General features: G+C 24.6%; 1 long non-coding RNA gene across 1 annotated transcript in view; it reads right to left on the reverse strand.

The window, feature by feature from the left end:
• LOC133666172 (uncharacterized) overlaps window positions 1–4,173 on the reverse strand; it is a 98,592-nt gene extending 94,419 nt beyond the window's left edge. The window contains exon 1 of the long non-coding RNA XR_009829922.1: window positions 3,984–4,173. This is a non-coding gene — a long non-coding RNA (uncharacterized LOC133666172). The remainder of the gene's footprint in view (window positions 1–3,983) is intronic.
• Window positions 4,174–9,306: the final 5,133 nt, after the last annotated feature.

Genomic DNA, 9,306 nt, shown 5'->3' on the forward strand with positions numbered 1-9,306 from the left:
GTGCTGCGTGTTGTTTCATACAAATATAGCATACCTTAAAACAGATATAAAACAGATAGCATCTATATATACTACAGTTCAAAAGTTTGAAAACAATCATATTGCATGAAACCAAAAATCTTTTTTAAACGATGTAAAAATAATCGCTCATAATAAATGTTTATTGATATTGAAATCTATTTTTTTTATCAAAAAAAGATTAATGGATTTGTTTAGAGATAATTAAAAAAAAATTTGCTTAATTTATTTTATTATTTAATAAAAAATATAAAATATTTCGATTATAATAAATTAATGTTTCAAAATTCATTTTTAATTTGAAATTTTTTTGTTTTCAAACTTGTGAACGATAGTGTACGTGGATAAAAAGAAAGAGGATTTCGCATGAGAGAATAAATATTGTAAAATAAGTTGAATAAAATAAAAGAGAAAGCAAAAAAGTGTTGTTAAAATGAGAAAAAAAAGAAGTTGATTTTGCATGAAAAAAAAATTGTATTTGAAATTTATAAAATAAATTAAAATAAAGGGGAAAAAAATTATTTTGATAAATATATTTGAATAACAAATAGGAATATCTAACAAAAATTCTGCTTGCAATTTTAAAAATATGATTTTAGATTTTTTATTTTATTATAAGGAGAAATTATATTATATTTAATTAAAACATTGAAATAATTTTTTATATCAATTGTATATAAATAACTTTTGATACTTTTACTAAGAAAATAATATTTTTCGAAACAAATCACTATTTTTCTACCTCTACAGCGATGTTCAGTGAACCGAATTTAATAGAATATGCGTGCACCCTACGCACTTTGAAAATCAATTTTACTCGAAACAAAGCCCCATGAAAAAAAAACTTTTTTTTTCATACTTTTAAATTTTTTACCAGAGAAGATAGAAAATAGAATGCATTGATTTCGTATAAGAAATGAACTTATGAAAAATCCTATATAAATATCATTAAATATACAATTAAATCACGTAACAAATATTAAAATTCTTTCAAATTTTATTTTCATAATTTGGATAAATTTTTCCCTATCGACATCCAATCTATTTTAATAAAAGAGAATTAAAAGTTATAGCAAACACAGGAATTTTTATCTTACATGTAATTTTTATCTTTGTTAATTTTATGCTCCAATCACAAAGAATTGATAAACTGATTAAAAAAAGAAATAAAATGTATATTCATTTTTTTTATTATACGAATTCTTTTAGATGATGTGAGTCATCAATTATCATTAATTATATTCGACAGGTATAATATGTAAATAGCGTTTTATTAAATAGAAAGAATATATCATTCATATTATACAATACAATATGATATTTATGAAGAATAAGACAAATCTCCGTTTAAATTCTATTTCTTTGATCACATTTATAAAAATTTTATAAATATCCATAATTTGCATGTAACTACAATCTAATATGCTGATATTATAATATTAATTATTGAAAAATCACTCGTTAGCATTGTTCTCGAGGCATCGTGTGCATGTGCTTGCGCTGGTCAGCAGGATTGTCTGCGATGCCAGGTGAACGGTGCAATGATCGTCGAGAAAGTAACTGGTGATTCTGGCCCTTGCGTAACAAGTTTCATGGAGTGCAAACTCGAGCTTTTTCAAAAAGCTTGCGTAACGCCATGCCGAACAGCGCCTCTAAGAAAACGTTACCCAATCGTCGAGAATTCCTATCTTCAGTTACTCACGATTGAAATACAGCTTGAAATCGATTTTCTCGGAACGATTTTGCCAATCGAATGTATTAGGACCAACCGATGCACTTTATTTGATAAGTAATTTATTTTATAAATCACATAACGCTCAAAGATAATTTGTGAATCAATTTGGTAAATATGTTTTGTATTTTATTTTTGAAAAATGATTTATTTTATAAAAGAAAAGATAAATGTTCCGTTTTATGTAGTTATTTTATGTAATCTATGTAAGTTGAAATTGATTAAATATTATAATTAAATTGAGAAAAGATTGCTTCAAATAATTATTTTATAAATATACTTTCATGAGATTGTTATTTTTTATTTCAGATCTTTGCAGCCATGAAAGTTTAACTTTCTTTTATTATCATATATATAATATTCATTATTATTTATTCATATGAAATTTTAATTCTATATCTATATTAAATAATTGTATAATACGATCCAATTCTTATTTAATCAATTGTTCAATCTTCTCCAGATAAGTAAAGATATATTTAATTAAATCAACTATGAATGATTATTACATAAAAATCGAATTAAACTTTAAGTATCTATTTGTACATAAATATTTTGAAAATCATAAAAAAATTTTTTAAATAAGAATTTTATAACAGTTCATATAAATCCCTGTGCAATCTTTTTCTCGATCTATCGTAAATTGTTATATAAATATATATAAATTTATAATTATTTTCATGTTAAATAATTATACGATTTCACGTCGTATGTCAAAATCGTAATAAAACCAAAAGGAATTTGAGGTAAGACAAATTCGATACATGTATCGAGCCAGATGTAAAGCACGGTTCATTCGATCTGACCAATGAAGCGTATTGTCGTCGCGTTTCGCTTTCTCGCCAAGAATCCGACGATCTTGTCGAGCCACACGAGTACACGTATCTCGTGCACCTGTATCGCGTTATATACTGTATAGTTCATCAACTACTTCAGCATATTACTATGTAACGTTGTTACGTAGTTGGTCCTAAATAAAGAAAGCTAATTGTTCTCTCTCTAACAAGAGTTACATTTATTATAGATATAAAAAGGGTATCTAAAATATAAGATAAATAATCTTTTTAACAAATATTTAGGAACTTGAAAGATTTTGAATTAATTTAAATATATTTTTTAATATATGAACAGTTGATTATTAACTATTTTTGAACATTCATTATTTCTTTTTTCTTTGTTAAATTATGATAGAGATATTAATCAAAAAAATAAAAAGAAACACTGTTTCATGCGTTTTCAAACTTTATTTATAAAAAAGGAAATTTTAATTGTTGTTATCGTAATATTTTTTTGTAATAATTAATTTATTTATTTATTTATTATTTATCAATTAATTTATAATAGGGATAAAACAATTATAAAATTAAAACTTTAATAAAGAATACTTTATAGTTAATACTTAATACTTGATACTTTAATAAAGAATATTTTAATTTTATGAATAATAGAACTTGGAATAAAATATTAAGTAGAACTTTTCATCAGATAATCTGATCGACTATCATTAGAATAAAACCATCAAATTAATACTTTTATTCCCATCATATTATCGTGTGACATTGACATTGATATCCTTTTAAATTATATTTTTACTGATAACTTAGCTATTCACGCAAATTCATATTTTTATGAACACAAATAAAGGAATAGAAATTAAACAGAAATTCCATTATTGATCCATTATTGATCCATTAAATATCATAAAGAATATTTTATTTTATATAAATATAGTATATTTTTTTTTTATATTACGTATATTTTCTATATTTTTACATTTTTAAATTATATCATGATTTTTTTAATCATACTACTATAGCTACTACAAATATTTGTAATTTTTATGAATAATTTATTATGAATAATATAATTGATTATCAATTATTTTAACCAAATAATATATCAAACTATTATTGATCATCTTAAAACATTGCAACACGAGATTGAAATTATGAATATGAATATTATTCGATAAAAATTTTGCAATTTATCTAAACTAAATTCAAAAAAAAAATATATTCAATGTAATGATATAATATCATGTAATTAATATTATCAACTTATCCAAGATTCATCCCCAAGAAGGAATAAAAAGCAACAAGGTGCATAAAGGGATGGATCATTCATGTTTTTCAGTTGAACAAAACACACAAGATTCTCGAAAGAATTATTCTCAATATAATAAACACAAATAACTGCATACATACATATGCAGCGATAACAAATGTATACTCACGTAATGTATTAATTATGTATTAATTTATACAATTATATTAATGTATAATGTATTGAATGTATTAATCTCCATGCCGTGACACTGAAACCGTGTTATCGAAACCGAAGGTAAAGCACGACTGATACGTGTCCTAGAGCAGGACGTTTGCTTCAATTTTACTGTCGGAGTTCGAGGACGGTAAACACATGGCACGTATTGTTTGATTTCGTTTCAACCGCTGCCGGAGGCAACTCAGGTGTTTACATTCGCCATTGAGAACTTATACTTTACTTTGGAAAATTTTCATTCTCTATTATGTATGAATTATTTTGAGTTATCTTTTATCTAGAAAAGTAAAAGCGTTAAAGGATCGAAAGTATTTTACAATCATTTATTAATGTGGAAATTACAAAAAACTCTCAGAAATTTTCATTTATCGCGAAAATATGTTTCAAAGCATTGAAAGTATATTAGAAGATTTTTCAGAAAGTGTTAATAATATATAAAATATTATAAAAGGATTAATTTAAAGTATTTATAAATTTATTTAATAATATTACATTAATGTTAAAAATAATTTGATTATATGTTTAACATTATTTTTAAAAAAAACATATTTAAAAATTCGAATTTATAAATAATTGTTGAAAAGAAATAGCCAAGTGATATAATATTTGTTTGTACGTATATACTTAAATTTGAAATGAAACTTTTTAATGAGATTTAACGTTATCATGAAAAAAAATCACGTTAAAACAACATTGGTTCGAGATGGGTGATTTTTATAAGTTAAAAAAAAATTCGAATCTTTAATTGAATAAATGTATAATATCTAAGATATGTATTATACATTTCACAAAATTTATAGGAAAACATAAAAATAATTCACTGTTCACTGCATCAATTAAGAAACCAGCTAGTGTAACGCTCTTCTTTCATTATGAAAGAAAAATTTCTTGAAAAATACGTTACACCAATTGCTTCTTTAATTGCTAATGAGGAGTGAATTATTTTTCCTGTAAATTTTTATGGAAATGTAACATCATACACCCTTCTTCCAGATATCCATTCCATCCTTTATAAATCACACACAATATTTATTATTTTACTCTTTATAATCTAACTCGTATATTTTATTAACACATTACTATTAACCAACGTTGGATCACTTACAAATTTCTATTAAAATTAAATGAAATTCTTCATAGATAATACACAAATACTTTCACTGTATAAATCCCAAAAATGAAAAAAAAAACTGCAATAAATCATTTTTCCTTCTCATAGCCAAACATTCCTCCGAGGGAGTAAATTCGAACAAGCCTCTCCATCATCCCCTCGACTTGAATCCATAAAACGACCAACACGCTTTCACGATACACACCCCCATGGACCAAAGTGAAAGCGAGCGTGCACGATGTAACGGGCATTGGGTCGCATAAATCCCAACAGACAGCATGTAGAAAACAATCGGCGGTACCGAACAAACCGCAGTGTGGGGGTCCAACTGGGAACCCACTGAAATCTGTTTCCAAAAAATGATTGCAGCCCTGACCACGGACAACAATGTGTCGTTCATCTCCCCCCGTAACGTGACGGATCTACGCACGCGACCCTTTCATTTCAACCGCGTTATCGCCTGTGGTTATGTTTTCTGATCGTTCCAGTCTTGCCCCATCTCGATTGAAAAAAGATGGTGCAAATAAAAAAAAAGGGAGGGGAGGGGAGAGAAAGAAAGAAAAGAAACGAATAATCGCGATGATGAACGATAGATCTTTGATGGAAGGACAGAAGAGATTTCTAACTACAGATTGTGGCAATTGGATATAGGCTATTGGGCATGCACCTGTGTCTATAGCTATATTTGTGTTCATGCATTGTAACACCGTTCTACCGTAATAATCTGATTCCATACGTAAGCTTTGGTATATAGTGTTGGTTACGCAACAGTGTAAATATGAGAATAACGCAACAGAACAAAGCTATTCTCTTTAAAATTCATCCTTGCATGTGATATATACAGGATGCTCTTCTTATTTGCAGAGGTGTGTGGATGATAAATTCGATGTTTAACCTGTTTATTCCATTGTTGTTTATATACATATGTACATATATGTGTTATTTAGTAGAAGATATGTAGAAACAAATAACAATGTATATTATATTATATTATATTATAGGGATGTCTTTAAAATATGAAAGTATACTATAAGATATATATTATCTCTTATATATCTTTTTAATTATAATAATTACTTAAAAAAAATTGTAAAATTATTTGTGAATTCCACAAAATTTTATGTATTTATTTTATTTATTAACTGTATTAGAAAATATTTAATCAATAATAGTAAAAAATAATTAAGTTTTCTTTTTTTTAATATATATATATCCAATGTAAATTATTATAATTGTTTTAACTAGCTTTTATCGAGACTGTTTAATCTTTTTAAGTTCTATCTACTAATATTTTTCTAATTTTTATATCTTATTAAATAATATCATAAATAAGTAATTTAAATAATATCATAATTCAATATAGATACATTATATCTAGAAACTTTTAATTATTCAAGAGGTTTAAGAGTTACATTCTATTTTCATAATATCATATTAGATGTTATCATATATCGATAAGAATTCAGTAACAAATATTATTTTATAATAATGGTTTACATTACATCTTAAATTACATTATATCTTTCATTAAAAGCTACAAATGTACTTAAGGATGAGAAATATATTGTCTTATTGATAATTTTAATTTAATAGTCAGAGTGATTATAAATTTTAATATGATTAATTATATAATTGATTATGAAGATAGGATTTAAACGATAGAAAACAATATTTTTTAAATGTTTAAATTCATAAAAGTGCTTATGATAAAACAGTATTCAAAGAATAGAAGATAATATTATTTTAATATCTGAGAGAACCAAAAGAATTAGCTAATTGTAAGAAAATGGTATTCAAAGCGTGAAAAATTATATTATTTAAATGGATATTTAAGAGAAATAAAGGAAAAAAATGATAAAAAGAAACAATATAATTTTCGAAGTGAGAGATAAATATAATAAGTTACGAAGAAGTTATATTCAAACGGTAAAAGATAATATTATTTAAATGAGAAAAACTCGGTTTATGAAACTTTTTTGAATGAAAGAATATACGTTTTAATTTCTAGTTTCATTTTTATGAAATATACGTAAGAGTATTGTTACGCATCATAGTAATAATATCAAATAAAAAAATTTAAAAACTGCAACTAAATGCTCTCTCTTTGCATGTAATTATTTTTCTTACAGGAGAATCATGCATTACATGCATTATCCATTCTTATCATTAAATAATAGCATTAAGATAATTAATAACTGCAATTAATTTTTATCGTAATAATAATAATAAAATGTTGCAATGAAAATATAATTCTTATTAATAACAACATAAATTTGTAATGACAATAATAACAATAATAAAAAATAAAAAAAAATAATAAAAATAAGAAGAAAATAATAATTGAACATATTATAATTTAATGTTTATTTAAAATAGTAAACTTATCTCAAAAATATTTTAGATTTCAGATTAGTTCATAAGTTAATTTACAAGACAGAATTAGACGTACCAATATATCTATTTTATCAATTTCTGTAATAATATCAGATATGAGATTAAATTTATGACATATTATATCAGTGCATATATTAAAAGCAATTATTTAATATTACAATCGTTATTTATCGTTGTTTAAATGTTTGAAATTGGTCGTTTGTAAAATAATTTCTGAAGCATAAAGATAATCCATATTGTTTCTGTACAGGATGATTGACATTATTCGTAACAATTCACGAATATCTATATACATATATATTAAAAATAAAAAAATAACTGAAAATATAACTATTATTTACATGTTCAAAATCGGATTTGATTTCATGGAAATGCGTGTAATATAAAATAGTCTAATTTGAGAGATATAGGTATTGAGAATTATAAATTGCCTTTTAATCGATAAGTTTCACGAAACATTTTGGATGAAATATGGATTGCCATTTAATTTATATCATTTTAATGAGTTATAAAGCTTTATGTATTTGCTTTGGTTGATTTAAAAATAATAATAAAATAAAACTCGGAAATGAATGGCTCCATCTGCTTTATTCTGTAGTTAAATAAAATTATTGACAATAACGAATAAACTTCGTAATATATATGTTTTTTTTTTAAATATATTTTATTTTTATCGAAAAATATTTAAAATTTATGACAGAAAAAGTTTAACGCTTTGAATTTTAAATGAAGCTTAAATAAAAATGACATAAACATTTTTCATTGTTAAAATATTAATAAGTTTCTTATCTAATTTCAAATAAATACAAATTAATTTCAAATATTTGAATAATATTTAAGATTTACACTTTGAGATAATTATATACTTACTATAATCTTTTCAAAAGTACTAATTTTACCATTATATAAATATTTCTAAATAAAATCGGATCTGTAAATAATCCTATTATAAGAACAAGTTATCAATTAATTGAATAATTTTATTTTTATATTTTCATCAATATTATTTTTTGCAAAAATGTAAAAAAATATAAATAATAAGATAAAATTAAATACTTCATTATATAATCAATTTCAAAACCATACAAATTTTATTACTTGTTGATTAGCTTCTTTTGTATACTTCATATTTTCCAGTTTCATAGATTCTTATTTCAGCAGACTTTACAGAAATTTCAAATTTCTCTATCCAGTATCCAGGAAATTTAGTAACGTAATTTAAAACACATTTTCATTTTCTACAACTGCTTGAACAATACTATAATCCTTAACAATACTACAATTCTCTCTTCTTCTTATCATTATCACTACAGATTACAATACTTTAAATTAAATAAAACAAAAAAATACAATAGAAATACATACAGCTGTATAAATTCACACACATAAACATACACCCAAACACTTCTCACAAATTCTTTCACAAACTTCTACTCGTACTTAATACTTAGACAATTTAAAACGCATTTTCATTTTCAATGATTGGACGAACATCGCTATGACTCACATCGCTCTCTATATACTATTGCTACCGATTACAACTCTTCAAACCAGAGCAAACAGAAAGCCAACAATAAAACCATCCAGTTGAACTCGTTTAACCAGAGACCCTTATACCACAGACCAACACTTCCCACAAATTCCAAGCTACTTACTTGGTACCCTTCCATTCAGACACTCCGCGAAACATTTACTTTCTCCCCTGGTGCACACATTGGCTTCTGTACACAAAGCATCGTGTACTCTTACACACGGTGCACACGTAAAACTA

The sequence above is a fragment of the Apis cerana genome, linkage group LG5, assembly GCF_029169275.1.
Source record: "Apis cerana isolate GH-2021 linkage group LG5, AcerK_1.0, whole genome shotgun sequence".
Lineage (NCBI taxonomy): Eukaryota > Metazoa > Arthropoda > Insecta > Hymenoptera > Apidae > Apis > Apis cerana.